The sequence below is a fragment of the Haliotis rubra genome, unplaced genomic scaffold (genome assembly GCF_003918875.1).
Source record: "Haliotis rubra isolate DU_JTF1 unplaced genomic scaffold, ASM391887v1 Scf167, whole genome shotgun sequence".
Lineage (NCBI taxonomy): Eukaryota > Metazoa > Mollusca > Gastropoda > Lepetellida > Haliotidae > Haliotis > Haliotis rubra.
Window position 1 is genome coordinate 1,655,487 of NW_025765636.1, and position 27,307 is coordinate 1,682,793.

At 40.0% G+C, this 27,307-nt stretch overlaps 1 protein-coding gene and 1 long non-coding RNA gene across 3 annotated transcripts in view; both read left to right on the plus strand.

Moving 5' to 3' along the window:
• The window catches only part of LOC124272202, a 129,964-nt gene that overhangs the window by 42,478 nt on the left and 60,179 nt on the right, over positions 1-27,307 (plus strand). The gene's annotated exons all lie outside the window — the stretch shown is intronic.
• LOC124272203 lies at positions 18,818-27,116 on the plus strand. The gene is made up of 3 exons (XR_006897283.1): positions 18,818-18,831; positions 24,029-24,033; positions 26,988-27,116. It is a non-coding gene; the product is annotated as an uncharacterized LOC124272203 (long non-coding RNA).

Here is a 27,307-nt window from a genome sequence, read left to right on the forward strand (position 1 = left end):
ACCTGTGTTTTTGTATTTTACAGATGACGGACACCCTCCAGTCCTTTATGAGAGCATGGACGAAAGCACAAGAGAAAGAAAAGAAACAACTTATGAGGAGTTAGATATGCAGGTCTATGAAACACCGGTTGAGCCGACTAGTTCTCCGAAGGACCATGCTGTTTTCGAAGATGTCTGATCACCTCTATTGCTTTTATGTATTATTTGTACGTTTCTTGTTTGCTCGGTGATATTGACACGCGATCCCTGCATTGACGACCTAGGCGTGAATGGGGAAATGATTTTGATCCGTCTTAAGTGCACGAGACTGAAGGCTCATGAGTTTCCCCTTATCTCTACCTGACCCCTGCCCATAAGAAGCAATTCGTTTGTTGACATATCTTCTTTTTTTTATCTTTTTACCCAGCTTTCACGTGTTTCAAGTGTTGCAGCAATTTTGTATTTCTAGTTTAACATCTTCTCTATAAATGTAAGGCTCGTGAAAGTTCAGCCTTGAATGCACGACCCTAGCCGTTATGGTCCTGGTTGTTGTTGGCAGCAAGTACATGTGGTATATGTGTTCCACCATTGATTTGTGTACTCTCAATGTTCTAGTGTTGGTGCAATTCATCGAGGCCCCCTTAAAAACTACAAAGCGAACTTCTTCACGTTTGACATGGGAACTTTACTTCTGTTTTAATTCATATTAGACTGAGCTTGTGAATCTGAAACGTTTGTATGTTGGATGTTTTACTGCACGCTCTGTCTGGACCAGGCTATCCAGTGATTTATGCAACGTCCCAGGATGGGAGAATGATGCTATCAACCATGTTTGGCACGAATATGTGACTGGGTATCTATTCTGACCAGTTGTCCCTGTGGATTTTCTACATGTATTACAATGATATGAAATTGGTAGTTTCATTTATTAGTATTTCGTATGCATTATTTTAGCGATTGCGATTACAGAATAACATATGTTGTGCCTCATTACTCCTTGACGATTGACATAGTTTCGCTCACAGTTGGGGGTTGTCAGTAGTACCAGATCGATCACGTTGGGTATTGAGTTTTGCAACTCTTCGTGTGTGTGTGTGTGTGTGTGTATATATATATATATATATATATATATATCTATATTATATTATATATATCTATACGCACAAAATGTCCAAAATAGTACAGGTGTTCAGTCATAAATATTACATAGATAAATAAGAATAGAAGGCCTTTTTCTCCAACATGTTTCGTCCTTTACTCTTCAGGGAGATTGTGATTCTCCCTGAAGAGTAAAGAACGAAATATGTTGGAGAAAAGGCATTCTGTTTTTATTTATCTATGTAATATATATATATACTTAGTTTTCATGTTGATTTTGGTAGATTTGTCGCTGGGTCGAATGGATGTGCCAAGTAGTAGTAGAATGTTTGTGTGTGACATTGGTCGCGTACAACTAAACTCACTCACCCACTCACATCATTCGTCACCACTCGCCCCTTTCCGTAACTTGAAAGACGACTCGCCCCCGTCTCGATGCTTGTTATGTGCGAAAATACGACAAACCAATCAGAACGCGCGTGATAAATGCGGTGCTTTGATAAAAATAATCCCGAGTATTTAAATCGTTTATGGCATTGTGTCATAGTTTAAAAAATCATGAAAAATATATGTCATCATTTTGAAAGTACAAAGAACGTAGCTAACAGAAATTTGCCGCCTAATGTGAAGCTATTAATAAATATACGTGCGTTTGTTTTGCATAATGGGTCCAACTGAAGAAGAAGAAGAAAATGTTATTACTGTCTCACTCGTAGCATACATGAATATACATAGGAATTGAAATATATACAAAATAACTACGACCAATCACTTAGTGATTCATGAGAGACATAAAATATATATACAAATATAGATTGAAACTGAGTGCATTTCTGGCAATCTTGTGGGCCTTTTCTTTGGAGACTGTACGTGCGCTTTACAACATTTTTAGGAAAAGTAGTTATAAATCGCTACGAGTTTCAAAGCAATAATATTATATCTGTATATAACCAATCAACTTTAATCTTTAACATGAATGGTCAGATTGAGAAATATTTTAACGCCATTTTTGAGTATCTGCTTTGGGATTTAATGTAAAGATGTTATCATTGGCCTGGACACGTTTGACTGTTTATCGGAATATACAGCAAAATACAAACAAAAAGGAGATATTTTTGTTACCGGTGACTTCAATTTAGGAACTGCTGATAGCCTGACTATATTGAGCTTGATTCGTTATCTGATATAGACTAATTTCCATTACCGGAGGATTATAACCTGGATGACATTGAGGCTGAAGAAAAATATTTCAATAGTATAAACTGTAGATTTACGAAACAAGACAAAGTAGTCAATGAGAATGGATTAAGATTGCTTAATTATTGTAAGTCAAATCAGCTAAGAATAGTAAACGGCAGAAGTGGCAGTGATAAGAATATAGGTATGTGTACCTTTTCCAATAAGCATGGCCAGAGCCTTATAGATAATGTAATTACAAGCATTGATATGTTTCCAATTTTATCAGATTTTACTGTTAGTAGCAATACACTATTTTCAGATCACTGTTACTATGTTTTAAGCTAACCAATGTTTCTACTTTAGGAAATAAATTACATAATGAATCTAGCAATTATTATAAATGGAACAGTGGGAAGAAAGATGTATTTTCTGATTTGATGAATTTTAGTCATGTTAGTGGTGAACTAGACAATATTTGTAGAATGTTAGATAAAACTGACATTAGTAACGCTAAAATAGATAAATGTGTGCATACACTTGTCGATGTAATGCAATATGCAGGGGAGCCGCTCTTGGTTGGTCGGCGTAACCTTGCACGTGCTTCTCATGGGGGCAGATGGTTTGACGACGAGTGTCAGAAATCTTGGTCAGACTTCAAGCACGCGGAAGAGGTTTATTTTGATTCGGGTAACTCTGGGGACAGACAAACATATGGTTGAACGTCGGAGAAGTTATAGGAAAATCTGTCGTCGAAAGTGCGTAGAAATCATGATGTACAGGAAGCTAATGGCTTAGTTACGTTGAGTAAAACTGAGCCTAGAAAATTCGGGAATAAAGTTAAAGCGGGTATTCCGAGAGAAGGTTTACCGGAGTTATGTAATTTTGTAGATTACTTCAAGGATTTACTGAATCCAGGTAGTGCTCCTCCGCTAGGGGATGTTGTGGTTGGAGATATAGAGGAATTGGAGGGTGTGGACATCCAGCGATATGTAGATCAGCTTGATGACGATATAAATGATGTGGAAATAGTTAAGGCAATCAGAAAACTAAAAACATGTAAATCGCCAGGAGTCGATAAAATTATCAACGAGTTTCTGATAGAAGGTGAAAGGTTTTTAGTTCCAGTTTTCAAGAAATTATTTAATGTTATTCTACACACAGGAATGTTTCCTACTGATTGGACGAAAGGCATAATCGTGCCAATACACAAGAAAGGCAGCAAGCGCTTGCCTGATAACTACCGAGGTATCACTTTACTATCAGTTGTTGGTAAATTATTTACGAGCATTCTTAACTCACGGGTTGCTGCAGTGGTGTTCAAATTATTCAATCCTCTTGTCGAAGAGCAGGCTGGTTTTAGGAGGAAAATACAGCACTTGTGGATTGTATATTTGTTTTACATGGTTTGATTAATCTTTCTCTGAGTAAGGGAATGAATTTATACGCTAGTTTCGTTGATTTTCGAAAGGCTTTCGATTACATAAATAGGCAGGCACTATGGTTTAAGTTTTATTCTGTGGGTCTCAGTTCCAGATTTCTCAGTCTTATCCGTAATATGTATAGGGACGTCAAGTCTTGTGTAAGACTAGCTAATAACACATACTCTAAATTTTTTGGCTCAAGTCTAGGTTTAAGACAGGGAGAAATATTATTTTCTCTCTATATTAATGATTTAGTTCATGACTTATCAACCTCTCAGGATCTTGGGAGTTTATGTTTCGCATGTTAGGATGCTGCTATTGTTGTTTGCCGATGATATTGTACTATTTAGTGAAACTGTCCATGTCACCAACAGGGCCTAGACTTGCTACGTGAATATTGCCAACGATGGGGTTTAGAAGTTAATGTAGACAAAACTAAGGTTGTAGTGTTTCGAAAGGGTGGTAAATTGGCTAAGAGAGACGTTTGGAATTATGCAGGTAGTCAATTGGAAATTGTTAATAGCTTTAAATATTTGGGTATAGTTTTTACCCCCTCGGGTAGTTTTTCGGAGGCTCAAAGAATATTGTCTGGGCAAGCTAGCAAAGCATTATTTACGTTATATAGAATAACTAGTCATAAACCCTATATCCAATTCAGCCAACAATATGAATTGTTTAAATCACTTGTTATATCTATTTTGAACTATGGGTGTGAAGTCTGGGGCTTTATGGAGGCACCCGCTGTTGAACGGATTCATTTAAGGTACTTGGAAAAAATTGCTGAAAGATAAGATATCCACACCATCAAGTTATATGTATGGTGAGTTTGGTGTTTTGCCTCTGTACACGTTTCTTACATTATTGGTTAAAACTCATTAACTGTGAAAATCATAGATACATACGTGTTGTATATGATGCCTGGTTAGAAATGTCTATAGTCAATCCAGAATGTAAAACTTGGGTTACTTTACAGAGAGATGCATTATGTCAATACGGGTTTGGCTATGTCTGGTTGTCGCAAACTGTATCTTGTAAGACTAGCTTTTTAAATGAATTCAGACAAAGAGTAAATGATATCCATATCCAAATGTGGAGATATCAGCTTTTATCGCTTAGCGACACTAGATTGTATCTACACATCAAGGAAACATTTGAATTTGAACGCTATCTCTGTAGGATAGAAATAGCTAAATATAGAGTAGCCGTAACGCGATTTCGATTAAGTTCTCACATGTTATTATTAGAAAAAGGACGGTGGAGTAAGTTAGATATATCGAATAGAGCATGTCCTTTTGTACTAGTTGTTTGGAAGATGAGCATCATGTTGTAATGGTTTGTCCAAGGTATGTAAAATATAGACAGTTGTATTTAGACAAGAGTTTGTATCAAAATCCGAGTATGTACAAGTTTGTACAATTGCTGAAAAGTAAGTCCGAAAATAATGTTCTTAAGTTAGCTAAGTTTGTTTATAATATCCTTAAAGAAAGAGGCAGTAATGAAATGTATGCTAAGAAAAACTAGAAAACTGTGAGAAACACCTATAAGACTACGCCTATAATATTATTCCATTCGCTGCCATTGTGTTGACTTGCAATCTGTACCAACATCCGATCACAAATACATTTGTAGGGCTATAGTTCGTAAACGTAAGTGCAAAATAGTATTTTCAAAATGACCAAGTTGCTAACCTTATATCCTTATTTGTTGTTAACATTCTGTCACCAGACAATACTGTTCATTTATTTTTCAGTACCCAGTACCATTGTAGATGTGCCTATTGCATGTGCATTATTATCATTATTGCAATATGAATTGTAACTTGTATACTGGCCTCTGGCCTATTTAGAAATAAATTCAATTCAATTCATTTGTAACCTTGCTGCCAAACCCCTGGATGAATTGTACAATGAATATGCTGAAAAAAATGTATGAATGACCTCCAAAACGTCAGCCTAAAATATCGCCAGATGCACAGCTTTAAACCCTATGAAGACATATACATTTGGAAATATAAGGTAAACAGCTGGTAATAAATACGTTCCAATATGTGTTTGACATTTTTTCCTTTTAGTTGTATCCAATAGGTTTAATTCTTTAATAAATATAAACAGAAGCAAAAACAACAATACAGTCGGTGATATGAAGTACCATAAGAATCAAACAGGAATAGAGTTATCGTTCTTGTTTAAAGTAGTTCTGATGTTGATGCGCGAATATGAAATCCTTCCAGAGGGGTACGAGTCGCTATTCGGCTTGTCCCGGAATAACATGAGTTGGTGACGAATGAGTGTACATCATGCTTGACGGACACCACATAAGCTCCAAGAATCGATTACCATTAATACAACTGGGTTACTTTATATGCTTTTAAGTTTTGTGTTAACTCACTAATATATTTTGATATATTATATAATGTTGGTTTCTCTTATGACATCACAAGTATAGTAATAATTGATTTTATATTGTCATGCGACGTTTTATTGTTTGGCTATTGTTTAACATCGAGCATGGACCAGACCAATTCAACCAACTACGACAACTGATGTGCAAGTCAGCGAGTCTTACCACCCGATCCGGTTAGTTGCAATTGCCCCTTAGGACAAGCATGGGTTGCTGAAGAACAAGTCCAACACACAATTTCATGACATCAGGAAAGAACATGTTTGTATTTTTTCAGTAATATGATCACGCAAATGTATATATTTCAATACTGTCATGTGTATTCAATGTTGTCCGTTCTTGTAGCTTTTATTTCCTGGATTGTGTTTGTTCTTTTGTGCAGTTATCTATACGTTCCATTTAGGAGAATAAAGGACAACTTTCGTCTATCATGTGTGAATGTGTTTCTGTCATTGCAAAATAATTTATTATATATTATGATGAAACCTGTTTTAGACTGCCATGTAGTTTCTGCCAACATCAGAATGTATTATATACCCCAAAAGCAAAATGCGTGGTTTGTTATATCTCTGGTGCATGGACCAGATATTTAAAGATCATCTGCTCGAAGACTGGGGACTCAGATTACGAATATACATTATAATATGGGAGGATAAGTCAGTGGCTGACTGGTTCGAAGTCAGTCTTCAATAACCACCTTAAGTCCAGTCCACATCACTCCAATGTCTTTTACAGGTTTTGGAGACAAAGGTCAAAGGACAACAGTTTGCCTACACATGAGATTTCTTTCTAATTTGTATACTTGACAACGGATGTGAAGATGGTTAAGAGTTTCTTCTTATACTAGTGCTCTTTTCCTGCAGAGTTTGGGGTGGTGTTATCAGATACTGTGTCAGAACTGGTGTTGATAAATCACGTCATTTCAGTGATAAAACGCAACTTGAGACAAAGTACCCACGACTGATATGAGTTGTGTATTTCCTGCCCTGACTTTGGTTTTAGCCTTGTAAATTTGTTTCCAGAGCTCATAACAATATTTAGTTTATGAACTAACAGTTATTTAGTATATGCCATTTATGTCCAATTGAAACCAAACTCATGGTAGTGAACGTCTTTGAGCAATAATGCAGCAACACCACGGCGGCACAGGAGAAATGGGCTTCACGCAGTGTTGGGATTCAAACCCGAGCCTTTGGTGTGACGAATGAATGCTTCAATGACCATCCTTTCCAATCGCCCTCGTGTGAATGAAGTAACTCTTAGTACACGAAACTACATCTCCAAGAGATTCCATTTGCACAAGACCGCCTTCGTGGTGTAGTGGTTAGAGCGTCCGCCTGGAGAGCGGAAGGTCGCGTGTTCGATCCCCGACCACGTCAAACCAAAAGCCGTTAAAATATGGTACTTGTTGGTCCCTGCCTGGCGCTCGGCATTAATTGGTTCAACAAGGACTGGTCAGCTCGGAGTCAGTATACTGTGTATGAGTGGGGTATTCATGCTTCACTGCGGCATGGTATCTCAGTGGGCTATAAGCACTATAAAACCAGCTTCAGTCTGGGCTAGTACAAGCAGCCGCACATACACATACACACGCATGCACGTCCTCATATGAGCGAAATATTCTCAAGCACGACGTTAAACCCAATTTCACCTCACCGGTATGGATATTGTTTTTATACATTAGGTAAGTGTCATATTAGCTTTAAAGTTGAAATTGTAGGATCGCCATCCAGGGCTTCTTGTTTATCCTGCAACACCTTAGATGTACGTCCTCGGTGCAAGTGAAAACATTGAAAACCCGTGAAATGGGATAGTTAAAATGGCTAATGTACGATCTTCCTCGAAGATATAAGGGCTGAATTTGCTCTGCTTGCCCCATGTAAAGTTCTATTTCTATAATAAATAACCAAAACACAAAGCACGAGCGCACACGCACACGCACACGCACACACACACACGCAGAGTTTGTATCTCGTTTGTCAGTTTCCATGGCTTGTTCCCCCAGAATTAGTACAAAAATACTACACGACAGCATCACATTTCTGCTGAGTATTTTGTTTTATGAAAAGCAGCAGACAGTACTTATAGCCTGCATGTTACAAATTCAGTTTATTTTTATACGTGTCTTGAATATAGGTAATCAGTTTACAACATCCCGTTGCAGTTTTTACGACAATGTTTCATTATCTATTTCAGACACCGGGTATGGAACAATATCCCATTGTTTGTCCGTGTACGTTAACGCGAAGGGACTAGATCGGTATACAAGTCGTAAGATAATTAATTTTTTTTTATTAATTTGATATGGCATTGTTTGTTGTCGCATACTTTTGCGTTAGTGAAACAATTGTGGACAACTTAAAGCTGCTGTTTAGCCTTATTACAGCAAAGGCCGAGCGGAAATAGAAATAACATGGTTCCGGCACTGTGAGACTATTAAGAAAGGTCACATGCAGCGCAATAATATTCCAATTATGTACTGCCAAAAAATATTTTACAGTAGTGAGCTGAATAGACTTAAGAATTACGAGTTGGTACGTGTGGCATATTTGGCTGTACTCTAAGAGAGACATCCTCGATAATCTCCAGGGTATACGTTACGATAACTCTCCACTACACCCTGGATGCATCCACGGCTTAGGGCAATGATTTATTACCTCCCTTGGCTTGCTCCGTATTCTCACAGTAGCCAATCAGCTAAGCCGCCGTTACAACGGAGCTTGCCAGTGTCAACAAGGATAGCGGTCGCAGTCGCGAAGTTTTGTTTGCAATGCCACTCAGATTTTTGGGAAAATAATAAAGACAAATTGAGAGATCTGAAACTTTAAAAAATATATGAAAGAACTCCTTCTACTTCTTTCAGAGTACCTCTGCATCAATTGTGTTGCCAAGTTTAAACGGTTAGATAATTTAAGAAGCAAAAGTGAGTTGTGATTGGTACGCTCAACTTCCCAGCGTAGGCACCTGATTGGATAAAAAGCCAGCCAATTAAGGTAATATAATCATCGCCCTAAGCCGTGATTATCACGGCAAAGCATTGCCAATTTAAGGAGGGGAAAAATAATAATAATAGTATAGATGGATACTGCACAGGAGGAGACCCAGCCTCAAACCCCCAGGGAGGAGACCCCCACTTTAGGGAAACCCCAAACCCCCTCTTTGGGGAAACCCCAACTGGAGGTGAACCCTCCTACAGTCACCAGGCAGAAGAACCCTAATAGAGTAGCTGCCGGTAAAAAATGGTGGTGTAACCAAAATAAAAGTATCACGTGGAGCCCGGCTCTACTCTTGTTGATTGCAGGCGCAACTGCTGCCGTAGCTATCTCATGGTTACAGACACGACCAGGGGAGCCAAGGGAGGAACCCCCAAATTAGAGGTCAACCCACATATCATGTTATAATTTATATATTTTTTATAATATACATAATGTCTGAGGGGAAAAAGTTCGTCAACGACGCATACCACGCCACCGTGGTCGCCAGTCTATGTGTAGGGTACGCTCGGTTGACCAAAATGGTGCTTAAACAACCAACTATCAAGCTAGATTTCAACCAGCAGGATGTGGGTATGCTCATAATGAACCTTGGTATGGCGATGACCACCAAGGACATCCTAGTAAAACAAGGGATCCTACCGGAAAATATTATGAAGTAAATGTACTAATATATAGGATGGCTACGATCGCCATGATGGTCGGCGTGGCGTTAGTAAATACCCTAGCATTTTCAGGGAGTAATTTCCTCTTCTCTCGAAACTACGAGAGTCACACGGATTCAGGCAGAGCGTAAGTGGCATGACCTGGCTGTGGAACGATTACAAGCTGCGCAATCCGAGTATGCGAAAAAACGTGTTCAGAGGATCGATTACATGAACGAACAACTCAGGCGTGAGAGCCATGCCGTTAAAACATTCCACGATGTCGACGACGCAGCGAGAGAATAGTACCTACTAACAGGTACACAGCTAGAACCACACCATAAGCCCACACTCGCCCAGTACTACACACCATCCAAGGGGCAAATGGACCGTGAACTGGTCTTTATCACGCTGGGTCTAGCAGCGACTGCGTTGGTTGCAAAACAATTAGACTAAGTACTCATATGGGTATGCCAAAGATGAGACCTGCTCCATACCGATGCGAATGCATACTTATGGGGAAGACAGAAGCCTGTGGTAGAAGATGTAGGACTGAGGGGTACTGTTGTTTGCACATGGGAAGCCCTAACTACACATGTTTTGTGTGTGGTATCGGCGTGAAAGGGAACTACTGCCTATGCAAAGCTCATGGGGTGAACGTAGTCAGACATCACCTCATCTATGAGAATAAAAAGGCCTACATATAAGAACATAGGCGCCTTCTTAGGATAGTAGTGGAAGACCCCCAATTAGAGGATGTGGACACCTAGGTATAACTATGTTTGTGGAAATTGAGCCCAGGGAAAGTATACCCGCCATCGAATCTCTGGTCAAAAACATACTCAAAGATGAACTGAACTTATGGGGACGCTTCAGATTTCAGGTCATATTGGAGGTGGCATGGATTAAAGAGGGTGTTAAGTATACTCTCCCCTTCACATGTGGGCGGGGCATTACGACTCAATACCAGATAAATTGTTTTACCAGTATACAGGAATGCCTGCACAACTTCAAGGAATACTATATCCACCAGTGTAAGTACTGGATCGAAACGGCCCATCTAAGTATAGGTGATTGGGGCGACGGAGAGGATATAACCCTCTGATATGGGCGCCTCACTATTTTTTATGGTTGGTCCCTTGCCGGCGGCTAATTAGAGATTGATATACTTAGGTGTGCACGCGACTATGTCTACTACTCGGGAGCTCAAGCAGATCGCCAGGCAGCGGGGTGTGATTGGTTACTCTAGAATGAGGAAACCAGCCTTATTGCGGTTACTAGGCCTGCAATCCCCTCCCACGGTAAAACAACTAAAACTCTGAGCAAAAGAGCTGGGGTTGACGGGTTATTCCCGCCTGGGGAGAGCAGCGTTAGTCGCATTGTTATCACATGACCCCGTAGCAAAACCTCCCACTGTAAAACAACTAAAAGCCGAGGTACGCGATTTGGTGTTAGGTGGTTATTCCCATATGAGGACTGACTGACTGAGTTTGGTTTTACGCCGCTTTTAGCAATATTCCAGCAACATCACGGCGGGGGACACCAGAAATGGGCTTCACACATTGTACCCATGTGGGGACTCGAACCCGGGTCGTCGGCGTGACGAGCCAACGCTTTAACCACTAGGCTACCCCACCGCCCCCATATGAGGAAGCCACAGCTTGTAGAACTATTACGGCAGAATAGAGCTATTGACCTACAGTTCATACCCACTGAGCGCGCTGTAGGTAACTATTTGAGAGGCTGGCACATGCATGTTGATAGGAACATAGACATCACCGATATCAAGCCTCTGATCACTGATAAAGTCAATCAGGAACTAAACAATCTGGGAAGTATAAAGTTTCAAATCACAGAGAAAATGTCACTCGATAAGCAGGCGGGGACTGGGGTCACTGAGTACGTTCAGCCTTACTTCCGAGGTAAACAAGAGGTCGTTACTCATACAGAGACTACAGACGCATCAATCAATACCAGTTTTCGGCAGATACGAGAATACCTAGAACGCTACACACACATGGGGTCCGGGTGGGCGGTAGATAAAATCGATAATGTCTATCTAGACATAGTTAACTACGTGCCGTTCAGAGGCGGGTCATACCTAGACTTGCCCCCCCTACTATAAGAAAAAACAGGCCATGGTCAACGTCAAGAATAGAGGAAACGATTGCCTGAGGGTAGCTATCAGGTCAGCCTTGTTTCCAGTTGACACTCATTCTTACAGGCTTTCTAGCTATCCCCAAGACGATGGGCTCATCTGGGATGGTATAGATGAACCCACCCCCCATATCACAGATCACTAAAATAGAAAAACAGAACGATATATCCATAAACGTCTTAGGGCACGAAGGTAACACAACAATAGTACACAGGGTCAGTCCGTTGGGGGAAGTGATCAATATATTCATGATCCAGCTAGGTGAAAAGTATCACTACATGTGGATAAAACATCTCAGTCGGCTGTTGCACGACCAGTCGAAGCATGTTGGGAAAAAACACTTTTGCGTACGATGCGTGCACGGTTTCAGCCGAGCTGATTTATTAGAATCCCACCGGGAGGATTGCCAAGGTGTGGGGCAGACGGCCATATGAGTCGACATGCCTAAGGAAGGTGACAATATCCTAAAATTCGACAACAACAAGAACCAAATGTCCGTGCCTTATGTCATATATGCCGACTTTGAAGCCTTGGTCAAACCTGTTGAGGTTGCCGCTGGTGGGGCTGTTGGAAGTACTCCCAACGCTCTACCCACAGGCGAGAGCTTCACACAGAAAACACAAGTGCATGAGGCCTGTGTGCTTGGATACGTGGTCGTCCGTTGTGATGGGGAAACGAAAGCTCCCGTAGTGTATAGGGGTCCCGACGCGGCTGAAAAGTTTCTAAAGTGTTTGCAGGAGGAAGAAAAAATTATTAGGAATGCACTGTATACACAGGGTGCTTATGTTCAACCAGAGCCCATGGATGGAGCCATACATCAGAATAAACACAGACCTCCGAAAGCTTGCCACCAGTGACTCTACAAACCTCTACAAACTCATGAACAACTCGGTGTTTGGTAAGACTATGGAGAACCTGAGGAAATGCGTGACCGTGAAGCTGGTTCGGTCGAATGAGGAAGACAAGCTCAGGAGACTGATAGCCAGCCCGGCATTCAACCGTAGCAAAATATTCACCGACGACCTGGTTGCCCTACACATGAAGAAAAGCCACATCAAATTCAACCGGCCTGTTTACGTGGGGATGAGCATCCTCGATTTATCCAAACACCTGATGTACGACTTTTACTACAATGAGCTGAAGAAACAGTACGACGACAGGTGTGAAGTGCTGTACACTGACACGGATTCCCTGCTGATGGAGATTCGAACCGAGGACGTGTATGAGGACATGAAAAAACGCCTCGATTTGTATGACACCAGTGACTACCCCAAGGACCATGCCATACACAGCACGGTAAATAAAAAGGTCCTAGGTAAGATGAAGGACGAGTGTGCTGGCACGCCCATAGCCGAGTACATAGGTTTGAGACCCAAGATGTACTCCATGCTGAAGGCTGACAATGGCAAGATCCGGAAGGCAAAGGGTGTTAAGAAGTACGTGGTGAAACAACACATCAAACACGCCAGATTCAAGGAAGCCCTGTTCAAGACCCGTACCTTTAGACATAAAATGAACACGCTTAGAGGTGATGGGCATAGGATATACGGACTGACTATAAACAAGACGTCCCTGTCGCCGATGGACACTAGGCGTTGGAGAGCTATTGATGGGATCAACACATACGCATACGGGCATGAGAAAATTGAACCAAGAACATAGGTGTACATATCGGGATGTCACGGAACCAAAGAAAGTTTGAGGCTATTTACTACAGCCCACGTGGGTACTGGAAAGGCGCTAGCGCCGTACATAAGCTGGTTAAAATGACGTGAGTATCCCCGGAGGAGGCCAAAGCGTGGCTTGAAAAACAACCCCTGTGGCAGATCTATTTACAGGCGCCACGCTACGTGCCTAGAAGGAAGTTCGGTATTAACATACCCAATAGCGTTCACCAGGCCGACCTCCTATTCCTACCCCACGATAAGAGGTACAAGGAAGCCAAACCCTTAACCGCGAAAGACTCGGCCCAGGTAGCCCGCGGATTCGAACGCATATGCAAGCACAGTCCGCTGACATGGCCAACAGAGCTCCAAGTTGACCCCGGGCAGGAGTTCATGGGTGCCGTGTCACACCTGCTGAACAAACACGATACCAAGGTCAGGCGTGGCACGGCCGGAGCCCATCGCAGCCAAGCCATAGTTGAAAGATTCAATAGGACTTTGGGTGAGCGCTATTCGGCCATCAGTATGCGAGAGAGATGGCCAACCCGGGGAAACAATCGACTGAATGGGAAGCGCGGCTACCTCGGGTGGTGTCGGCCATCAACCATGAAGCCACTCGGCTCACCGGCAAGAAACCAGCAGACGCTATCAAACTAAAATCAATAGTAGCTGAGTCTACTGCGCCGTTGCGTGGGAGGGAGAAACAGATACCCGATAGGGCCCTAGTGAGGTACCTATACCAGCCGGGGGAACACGAGGGTGATAGTCATAAGCGAGCCACCGATCCTATATGGTCAGTCAAAACTTACAACATAGATAAAGTAGACATCAAAGCCCACGAGCCGTACTTGTACTACTTGAGGGATGGGCCGGGGGAGCTTTCGTTAGAGAGGAATTATTGATCGTACCGTACGGCACAATGTTACCTCCTGCCAACGTGGCATAGCGGCACAGTAGTGCCAAGTGAGGGCGGGAAGTTAACTGGGGGCTCAAAAGTGGTAGATATACTGGGGCGAGATCTAACGGCCTGACAAAAGCTTTATTTGTGAAATAAAGCTTTGCAGAGGCTTTTGTTGGACTTGGTCTCGGACTATGATTACTTCTACTACTCTTTTTAATAATGATCGAAATGGGTTGACCAATATGAATAATCTCTTTATATATGCCTATGAGTATGAAGTCATGTACATGTAATGCCTTGCAAATGATATTATTGATAAATATAACTTGACAAACGTTCAGCCATTGTTTGGGTTGCGGGGTAGCCAAGTGGTTAAAGCGTTCACTCGTCACGCCGAAGACCCGGGTTCGATTCCCCAAAGGTTACTATGTGTGAAACCCATTTTAGGTGTCCCCCGCCGTGATATTGCCGGAATATTGCTAAAAGCAGGTAAAACTAAACTCACCCACTCACTTCATTATAACCAACACGTCCATGTATTTCTAGACTAATGCTTAGTCCCTCAATACATATAATTGTGATAGTAACAAACAAGCCCATTTAAATTGAAAAGTAGCCCCAGGGAGACCAGAGATTACCTGAGGAAATCTAGACTTGCTTTATTTATGGCTTTAGCACTACAGAGACACCACACAAAATGACTGTATTACCCAAATTTACTAACATTAGGGAATATACGTTTCATCCGGCGGCCATATGAACAACGTTTTAAATCTACGTATCATCTGGCTGACAGATTTACACACGTTTAAAGGGGTGTTAAAATAAACGAACACTCAACTCTGTATTTACTTGTATTTTACAGGTGTGTAAATCTGGCCATTGTTTTCACGTGTTTTCTAGCATGTGTAATGTATGTAAATGCTGTGATTGTAGGACATGCATTTCAATACCCTTGAAATCTCGTATGACCAGGGTTAGGTTTGTCATATATTTAGTACACGCGTAAATGGTTGGTAATGGGTAAATATAGTGTTATAAGATTAACACGACTTTAACATGTATTTCAATGGTTTTGTAATGTAACTGTCACATCGGGTTCGTTAGCGCGTCGGACCACGCCATAATGCACGGAGATCATTAGAAACACATGATGATGTGATACCCATGACTGAGCACCACTATTAATGTGCCTGCTTTTCTAAACATACACTTGATGTCTGTTTAAAAGGTAACAATATTGGGTCTATGGGCCAGAGCGATATGCATGTTAGGGAGTGTGTGTGTGCATGTGTGTGAGAGGGAGAGGGTGTGGTATGGGGTAGGCCTACGGTTGGGTGGTGGCGGTGGGGTACTGATAATCCTTTCTGATCAGTAGGTAATACCGTTTATACATTTTGTAATGGAAATTACATTATAGATTAAATAATTGACCTTATATACACTTGTTAAATATGACATACAAGGAGAGACTGCTTATTGCAATAAAACACAGACAGGTGTGTTCACATAGCTGCACAAATTTCATTTTCTATACTTTCGAAAAGATGATTACAATCATGTATTAATGATGTGAAGTACTGTTGTAAATGTGTAAATATGCACATACTTGGTATTAGAGCTGTGCTTCGTAGTCTAAGTGGAGAGACGATATATCCTGATACCAGTTTAATGAGTCGAGACGATAACACGCGAGGTTGCCTACAATGTCATTCAATACATGTGTACTATTTCCGACAGCACACACAGTGCACTCAAAAATGCCAGCGATGCTACTGGTATATCTGTCAGTACCTTGCGCAAAATAAAGGACGAAGGTAAACAGGGGCGTAGCTACCATCATGAAAAAAAGCCCGGGCTCACACATGGCAAGCTCTCAACAATAACTAAATATAAAGCTTTGCAACCTACCAGGCTTTCCTTTCTTTACACTTCGATGCATTAGTTTGAACACTTCGATGTATTAGTTTGAACACTTCGATGTATTAGTTTGAACACTTCGAAGTATTAGTTTGGACACTTCGATATATTAGTGCGATGTGTTCACATGATACTTAACACTGACGTAGTTTCATAAGGGGCGTGTTTAACATTATTTTGGTCTGTATACCTCAATGATAACTGTGCTGAGCTATGACACCTCTGTGAACTGTAGCAATTTAATCAGTGTAATGGTATATTATGGCTTTGCCGGGCTTAACAGAAACCAAGTCAGAATCTCGCTGCTGGAATCAAGAGAGCTACGTGCTGTTGTAAGACCATACCCCTCTTTTTATGCCTGAACTGGTATACATTTTCTGGACAAAGAGCTAAGTCATATTCAAAGGTTGCGGTACTTCTTCTCATAGCTACATGCACAATTGTCCTAAAGGTGCCTCCACATGACGAATGTGAACCTTGCTCTCTCCTCTCGGTGTTCACATAGTACATTTGTTTGTCACAGGTGCAGTAGTTAAGCTGTCGAATGGTGTTTACAGGTTATTCATTGAATACAAAAGATGTTTACCAGTCGTTGTCAAGTTAAGATAATAAGTGCTCAGTGTAGGTATTTATGTAATTTGGAAATCCGTAATGTATGGTGAATGCAGTGACATAATGGCTATATTGCACCCGCAAGCAGGACCATATGAGTGTAAATAGTATCAACAGGGCACACAAAGGGTCCTGTGTAAACTCAACTGACACCTTTCACACCAAAGTGTGACGAAGGTGGGTTACTTAGAAATACTAAGCTGTATACATAGTATACTTTGCTGTACATAACCAACGCATGCATACAAAACATCTGGAGTGACAAAAGACTTAGTCAGTGAATACGTAAATATTGCTTAAAGGTGAGTCAGCAGTATTGCAAGTATTTGCAGCTACGTTTGTAAGAATATATGGCAAAACACTTAATTGTGTATGATTATATTAAAAGTGTGATATTTATTATCCAAAATGTCTTCTGGTGAAACTACGGAAACATAAACGACCCACTCTGCTAAAATTCATTGTGTATGTAGAATATTTGTGCATATAATATATTGTGAAGCGGTTGCAATGGTATGTATGTATGTCCGCCCACGTGTTGGAAAAAAACACTCATACACTCACTTGACTTTCTATGGCATGTTTGAACAAACACAGCTGTTAACCTTAATGATCTTGAAGAATATCTCATTTGCAATCGGTGTGATGGTCTGAAACTATAATACGATAATGATCACGTGACCAGCTACCTTAAACTCGTTGTGATTTTTTTTTCATCTGTTCGCCTCACAGTACAAGGATCACTTCAGAAGAATTTCAAAGAGACTCCCTTCCTTTTCCTAATTCAGTACTCCTTACAACTTTCAGTAGTACTTATGTAGTATCGGGATATAAGGTCTCTTGTGGCGATACATCGATGTATCACAGCCCTTGCGATATTAATATCCTGATGTATTGCCTAAATGTGTTTTGTACTGATGCATTCGTATCGCATAGTTGACTATGCAAACATCGATACTATCGATGAATCGTTACACCACTACGTCAGATGGCCTCTTTTGATTCGGAATATAGATGTTGTCCCACACGGACGTTTCCTCAAATTTCAGTTACCCGACGGAATATACTGTACACCTATTTTGATTCCATCTCGTAGGTAGATTATAGAAAACTGTAGTGATTGCAATTAGTTCATAAAGTTAGATAACTAAGCAGTTTCTGTAAATATTGAAAGCTTACTCCCTGACATCATTTAGGTTGCTTATGCGTTTTTAATTTTTGCTTTTTGCTGTCTGATTTGTTATACATTATATGATAATGTTAATCATTTTGGCATCCCAATATCATGGAATATAATGTGAACTTATTAATCTATCAAAGTACCGAAACGTTTTATGACTATGCTTTACTGTTATTGGGTGAAACCGTTAATTAAATGTACCTCCGTACAAAATTTCCAGAAATTAATAGAAACTGAAAATTGCTAAATAAATGGAAAACTACATTGGGTAAAGATTGCAAACAGTTATTATGTATATACCTGCTTTAAGTTATCAGTGTGCAGATCATGTCACAAACATAAAAACTGAAGGATGGGTGTGGAAAGAGTGGAGGAAAACACGTGCAAAGTCTCTGAGTCAGCTGAGATTATCCTTCAAAAACATCATATGTACATTTAACAATCACTTATCATTAAGTACAACAAAAGCATTACAAAAACGCCATATTACCACCTTTGGCTGGAGTTCTAAATATTTGATACCGAAAGCCTGTCAGTTAACTCAAAGGAAATAACCCTTGTGTTTTACAGTGATGACTTAATCATAGTCACAATGAATTATAGGCTGCTATGCGTTTTCGAATGAGTCAGTGAAATACTACTATTTACCAAATCAAATTCTAAAGGAGCTTTTCTTCAAGCAGTGACTTAAAGCCATACATAGCTAGACTTACTTAGATTATAGACTAAATATAAGGCATCATAGATATTTCACAAGCATGGTACAGGACCCTTAGCCTCATTAGCGTATTGCCTCACCACTTGCGAATTAAGCGTTGGCAGATGTAAATGTTACTGAAGATGTTGGTCCCCGCCAGCCGCCGGTGTTTGGTATTGTTTACTCTGTAACACGAACCCTGCAGTGAGTTTTAACAGACGCTGTACCTGGGAATATCTAGATATGCTTCATTTAGGGCGTAAGCATTACAGTAAGGGCTGGGCGGAAGGGAAAATAATATCGTTCTCTGACTATGATAAGACAGAGACTATATAATAGACTATTGTATGGTCTCTGGATACAGATTGGGACAAGATATGGAAAACAAAATATTTGGACAACTGACCATTGTTTGAGTCTTTCAATTGTTAATATGATTCCAACAGCTTAACCTAGATATCGATATCCTTCGAATGTACATTTGGTTGAAACTGGAAAGTATACTTGTATCCCGTGACAAGAACGAACACTTAATAATTCAAAAGCATAACAGCACGAGTATCCATTTTGTCTTTTGCCTACATACGCTCAATCACATGAATTGTGTCTCCAGGTCACGGAGCATCAGTGGTTTAGGGACCCGTATTGCAATTCACGTACGTTTCCATGTGTTGTTGACGCGGCTTGGCCGCCTCGTAAGATCACTATTTGATTATGATTCACAAACACATGCCCATGATATCCATGGATTAGCAGATAATTATCATGAAGGTTTTTTATGTAGGTTGCTTGAAACGCGCTTTAACAAAGGCCTATAGGTTCGATCACATTAATATTCGTTTTACAGCTTCTTTTCTCTAAAGATGCTCACGGCAAAACTGATTTAAATTCTAATCGTAGATCAAAGAATAAGATAATAAATAGTATGCCAAATTATCGTTACCATGACAACCCTGTGACATTTCACCTTATGTAAGAGAGAAATAATTACGATGCTGGGTATAGCAGTACTACTGCAGATGATAGTGTATGTCGTAAATTTCAATAAGTTGCTGCAGCGCTATCCCTAATCACTGGATATCTATACAATTATATGTGTGATGGAGGAGAACCTGAGTCGCTACTTTTCTCAGTAATCTGAATACATGTTTGTAGCGTGAAACAGGCAGATACCTATAGAAGAAAGTGTTTGCCCTACCTGTAACAACCATGTCCCGTGTCTATAAAGGGGATATAATGTGGGAATGAATGAATGTACTTTTATCTGGGCCCGTTTATGATGATACATATTGCGATCTTTCACAATAATCTCACTGGCTATCAGATTGAGGGTACGTTTCAAACATAACCGGTATTTCTATTATTGTATTTATACAGAAACATTCTTCGAACTTTCTCCAAATACGTCCGCCAGATACATTGCACACTACCCCTTTCTCTCTTGATCTTCTCAAACGACTTTTGCAAGTTCGAAGAATCCTTGTCAAAGTAGAAAAGTCTTAAGACTATTCCCTACAAATCTGTAACTTACACATTGTACCATAAATGGGTAGAGCTTCCGTTCGGGGGAATATCAGGAAGACAACGATACCATTATCTCCAATGTTGTAGAAAGCACTCCACTCACTTAGGAAAACAATAACCCACTGAGATATTGCATTCTTGCCGGAATCAATATTTTCGGCACCTGTCAGATCTGAAGTTGAACATCTATGTCAGGTTAAAGGTCTGCAAGATGTTTAGCAACACTGGGGTGTAATAGTCATAGGCCTGCTCCAAACAACGGAATATATATCTTGTTAGAAGGACTTCTCCGACACTGAAAATTGCAGCAATGCCACATCACATTTACTTGTGTGACACATTTGCTTTCGGGCTCTGGGTTTATGGATCGTCAATTTAAACAGGACAATCAAGACAAATTTTACAAAAGGCACAGAAATTAGATTGTGAAACAAAATTTCCCTGATACTATCATAAAATAAGTCCAATCTAAAACACCTTGTTTGTTGAATGCAGTAGTAATACAATGGAAACTGACAATGTCTCACCCGCCTGTGCCATCCAGACATAATCGTTACACGATAAAAACTATTTTTTGTGTGGCATTATTACAGCAAAGTCTGAGCGGAAGGAGAAATAACATGGTTCAGGCACTATGAGACTATTAAGAAAGGTCACATGCAGTGCAATAATATTCCAGTTATGTACTGCCAAAACTTATTTTACAGTACTGATCCGCGAGCTGAAGAGACTTAAGAAATTACGAGTTGGTTCGTGTAGCGTATTTTGCCGTGCTCAAAGAGAGATAGACTAATGCTTAGTCTCTGAATATATATAATTTTGATAGTAACAGACAAGCCCATTTAAATTGGAAAGGAGCCCCGGGGAGACTAGAGATTCAGAACCTGTGGAAATCTAGATATGCTTTATTTACGGCTTTAGCACTGCAGAGAGGGCTTGGCAGCAGGGAAAATAATGTGGTTCAGGGACTGTGAGACAGACTACAAGAGAGATAAAGTGCTATTCTGTTGGGACTGCTAGGGACACTTGCAAGGACGAAGGGGCAGCTCATCGCCCTTTTGTTCACCACTCACAAGATTTGCCAACACCGCAGACAAAGGGTAACTGATACTGGCAACAAGTGCGAGCGCAGCTTAATAAGCCATGTTAGCTTGTGTAATACCGCTTTCTTAGTCAGGCTCTTTTGATGATAAGAATAATGAGGTTACGTGAAAGTTGATTTCAAACGTACTAAAATGTGTGAAAATGAAATTACATGAACCAAGTAATTCACATGATGGAAACAAATGATCATCTTGCTTGAGCACAGGAACATGATGGTGTATGAACAGTTCATATACATACCCCTGAAATCCGGTATGATACATAAATATCTAAGGTGTGTAAACATTTGCACATGTGAAAATTTACAAGTGTTTCCCCACCTAAGTAGATTTACATGTTTCCAACCTGGGTAAACTTAGAACGAAATCGTAAATTTCAGCACCAATTGAAATTCAAAGGAATGCATCGGAAATACTGTATGATCATGTATTTACTGGGTTATCTGTTTTGTAATTCATGTTTGGGAATACCTGACAATCCGGTCATGGCATACATGAACGAGGTTCTTGTGCATACGAAAATGTACGATGAGCATATGTTTCAAAGGTATAGATTCATATGAAATATATGCCCGAAGTTAGGAAATATCTGAAAACATACGTAAATCCGGTCAAGGCATGTATTTCCTACTGTATTTACGTTTATTTCAATGGTTTACTATCAGGTTTTTGGTCTTGTGAGAGAGCTTGGCAGTAGGGAAAATAATGTGGTTCAGGGACTGTGAGACAGACTAATGTATTTCATGCAGCCCCGACTATTTTGCCGTCGCCCATGTCCGTGTATGAACCATACAGAGACACATACAAATTGCATGTTACAATAATGTCAGTAAAAGCTGATATCATCTAAATGCGTTTTCATACAAGGTTAAAGAGTTACAATGCCTTTAAGGAGATATGCAAATAAACGATAAGAAGGAATCTCGTAGCATGCCGTTACTCTGTAATCAACGAGTGAGCAAGTGAGTGTGGTTTGCGCCGCTTTTTGTCATATTCCAGCAATATCTAGGGGGTGGCCTCACACATTATGCAAATATGGGAAATTGAACCGGGATCAACCAAGCAAACCGACCCTCCATGATCAACGAGGACACGTGACAAGAACATAATTTGTTAAACATCAAGCACATACCTATGGTTGTTTCATATATGGACACAGCAGATAATTTCATATATGCTTTCATTCGGAAAGTGAAGTATGTGTATATATAACATTTTATTTTCTAGCATTACAATTGAAAAACATAGTTTTATTACTTCCTTTTTAAAACTGTTTCTGAAGAGAGAATACAATGCAACCATTCTGAATAACACATATAAGATTCAGATTTAAGATTCACAAATCGTAATCGAGACGGGAAGCTATATGAGGACCATAGGAGAACACATAACTTGTCAGTTGACACGATTTATCATGAATGAAGATCTTACCGGACCCGAGCAGCGCAAGAAGCTCGAAGGGCCATAACTAGTCTTGTATATAAGAAAGTTGAGGCGTCATGGGTGTCCAGCGGGGTCATGCATCCTCATTAAGATGGGGGACGGGCCGGTGAGAAAGGTGGCCAACAGCACTTCGATGAAGTGTGAGAGTCTACTAAACTCAAGGTGGTGATTAGTCTGAGTCAAGACAAATGAACACTATTACAGTCATGAGATAGCTTGTTTGAAATTTCCATAATGCCCTTGCCCGATCTCATGAACAGTTACTGTCGATAGTCATCATGCCTCCATGCTTTACATATGTTAACATCAGTATAACTGTGCATAAAACTGTGTTGTTTACAGTAACATTGCGCTTTTGCAGAGATTCACATGTGATGTAAATGAACAATGTATATGATTTAGATAAATATGATAATATGCGCTCATGAAGTTGTCAACGCCTCTTCAGTCAGTGACACGCACCGCCAGATGTTAACGGTGAACGCGCTGTGAATGTTGTGAAGCACGTGCACTTGAGTGTGAGGGATGCACGAGCAGTGTGTCCGTGCTCTACATGCTAGGTAACGGGTCTGTCTACTACAGATAGACAACACGTACTTACAATAGATCGTCCATACAGGTAAACTGTGAGCTTCCTCCGATGATAACGAGTTCCAGTGTACCAACTTGATTTTTATGCATACTATGATTTTGCTTGCTTGCTTCCTCATTTCATTAAAATGCACATACGAATACACATTTGTTTGCATCTCTAACCAGGTGTAATCTTGACTACAAGTGGACGTTGCTTTGCATAGCATTGACTACATGCATAATACATTGTGTAGTATATGTGCAACATATACAGTATTGCAGTATACATATTACAGTAAGGGCTGGACAGAAGGGGAAATAATATCGGTCTGTGACTGTTGATACAGACTGGGACAAGGCATGGAAAACCAACAATTTGGAAAACAGACCATTGTTTGGGTCTTTCAATTGTTAATATGATTCAAATAGCTTAACCTAGATTTCGATATCCTTCGAATGTACATTTGGTTGAAACTGGAAAATATACATTTATCCCGAGACAAGAACGAATGTTTACATATAATTCAAAAGTATGACAGGACGAGTATCCATTTTGTCTTTTGTCTTCTACCCGTCCCTACTAGACGAACAACTGGTCTCTGAAATGAACATATTTTACAGAAAAAAAGTTCATAATAAAAAAGAGAAATATAATAAAAAGGAGCCCTGAGACATTCTCCTGAAGCTGTGGAACTCTAGACTTGCCACATTTTCTAGACTTGCGTGGACTTGGATATATTTGCTTAAGGGTCTGTATGACAGACTAGGTCCCTATATACGCTCAGTCACAAGTGTCTCCAGGTCACATTGGTGTAGGGGCTCGCATTGAAATTCTCGTGCGTTTGCATGTGTTGTTGACGCGGCATGGACGCCTTGTAACATCACTATTTGATTATGATTCACAAACACATGCTCATGATATGGTCGGAATCAAGCCACGGATTAGCAGATATTTATCATGAAGGTGGCTTGAAACTTGCTTTTACAAAGGCCAATAGATTCGATCACAATACTTTTCGTTTTACAACTTCTTTTCTCTTAACATGCTGACCTCAAAACTGATTTAAATTCTAATCGCTGATTAAAGAGTAAGACAAGAAATAGTGTGCCAAATTATCGTTACCATGACAACCCTGTGATATTTCACCTTATGTAAGAGAGTAATAAATACGATGCTAGGTATGGCAGTACTACTGCAGTTTATTTTAATAAGTTGCTTCTACGCTATCACTAATCACTGGGTATGTATACAATTATATGTGTGATGAAGGAGATCTTGCGTCGCTAGTTTTCTCACAAATCTGAATACATGTATGTAGCGTGAAACCGGCAGATACCTATAGAAGAAAGTATTTGCCCTATCTGTAACAACGATGTCCCTTGTATATAGAAGGGATATAATATGGGGATGAATGGCATGTATTTTTATCTTGACCCGTTTATGAAGATAAATACTGCGATCCTTCACAATAATCTCTCTGGATATCAGATTGAGAGTACTTGCTAATCATAACCCGTATTTCAATTATTGTATTTATACAGTAACATTCTTCAAACGTTCTCCACATACGTCCGTCAGATACATCGCGCACTACCCCTTTCTCTTCTGATCTCTCAAACGACTGTTACAAGTTCGGAGAATCCCGGTCAATGTTGAAACGTCTTAAGACTATACCCTACTATTCTGTAACATGCACATTGTACCTAAAATGGGTAGAGCTTCCGTTCGGGGGAATATCAGAAGGACAGCGATACACTTGTCTCCAATGTTGTAGAAGACACTCTACTTGCTTAGGAAAACAATAACCCAATGAGATGTTGCATTCATGTCGGATTCAATGTTTTCGGCCCCTATCAGATGTGAACTTGAACATGCAAGGTCTGCGTCTATGTCAGACTAAAGGTGTACGAGTTGTTTAGCAGCAATGGGGCGTAATAGTCATATAGGCCTGCTCCAAGCAACGGAATATATATCTTTTGAGAAGGACTTCTCCGACTGGTAAAGGTACAGCAATGCAACATCACGAAAAATCATTTTTTTCACTATTTTTCATTTCATGTCTCACAGAATATATAATTTGATGGGCGAGAGTTTTTAATATCGTTCTAACTTAGTCGAATTAAGTCAAAATGAGCTGAAATTTGTACACTCATTCATTTACAACCTCCAAAACATGAATTCTGAGCGAAATTAAACAATCGCGCCCATGGGTCAACATATTTTTCGCCCATGTGCAAGATTTTTTAATATCGCCCTAAGTTAGTCGAATTAAGTCAAAATAAGTAGAATTTTGTGTAATGATGCTTATAAACATACACTCATTCATTTACAACCTCCAAAAACATGAATTCTGAGGAAACTTAAACATTCTCGCCCATGAGCGAGTTTAAATGTAAAGTTTTCGCATTTTATTTTCATTTTTTCATCCTTGGCATATTTTCATAACAACTGCATGTTCAATTTGGTCAAATCACTTGTCAGAAAGTGCCCACAGTGCGGAGAGTTTCTGGACTTTTGTGAGTCCAGAATTTAAGTTGTGACGTGTTTCAGACAATAACTAACGAGTGACGGGGAACGTCAAATTATCTTTCCCTCGTTATATTAATGATGTAATTCCCTCGGCAAGGCTCGAGAATTCCGTAATATATATATATATATAACTCGGGAAAGACAAGGCTCGAGAATTACATAATTAATATAACTCGGGAAAGATAGGGATCTGTCATTCCCCGTTACGAGTTGGTTATTGTTTTCCCACATAGGTAATGAATATAATTACTGCTCAAGTAATACATTCAATAGAAAATGAAATTAATATAGATGTATAAACTATTTAATGATCAGTTTTGTCTATTTTATATAAGCAGATGCCAATATTTCGGGATTGTTGGGAACTGCCATAAAGTATAGTATTGAGGTTATGTGAATAGGTATGGAAGTATGTGTTTGGTCTTATCTGTAAACAAATATAATTTGGATACAAATATTTGAGCAGTGTAATTTCATACTGATTCACTGGGGGAAGGAAGCGTCTTGAGAGACTCATTGTTCTGTAACTAGACCGTAGATACTCTTGAATGATCTGAGCCGTGGACTGAGTATTATCTTGGCACCAAAACACACAGAGATCGTATTAAGGCAAAGGCTCAGTGAAAATATAGGCCACCCTTCCCTTGTAGCGAGACGAAAAGCAGAAAACAGGAAAAATACTGAAAAAAACAAAAAAAAGGAAATAATTTGTCTTCCTATATATGATATTGTTTGATTTCTGGGGAATGGTATTTCTGTATGACTGACGTATACATGGTTAGGCTGTTTCAGGAAGTAAACGGATGGTCTACTTTCTTGTAACCGTATTCAGTGTTACAGATCTGAATCTTTCTGAGTAGTAGCTACGTTCTGAGATTCCTTGTGTTTATTTTGGTCCAGTCCTTTGCCTGTAGCCTCTGTGTACGATGGAGGAGCTGTAACATTCGCATACGTTGGGTTTGACGCAGCAACATACGATGAAGGAACATTCATGGAGTTTACTTCCGCTGAAGCTTGGAGGTTGGACTTGCGATTTTTTCGCCTCAGTCAGTAACAGAAACCGATGATGATAGCGATGCCGACGATGATGAAAAGGACGATGAGACCGATAACAAGGGGATTTGGCGATGGCTCTTTAAAATCGATTTTTTTCTGAAGGCGAAATCGTGACACCATCACATTGCAGCAGATGAATACTCGTTTCTTTGAACATTTACCACCATTATATCCTTACAAACCTGATCCGTGAAGATATGGGTTAGAAATGGTCTTTAGTAACCCATGCTTG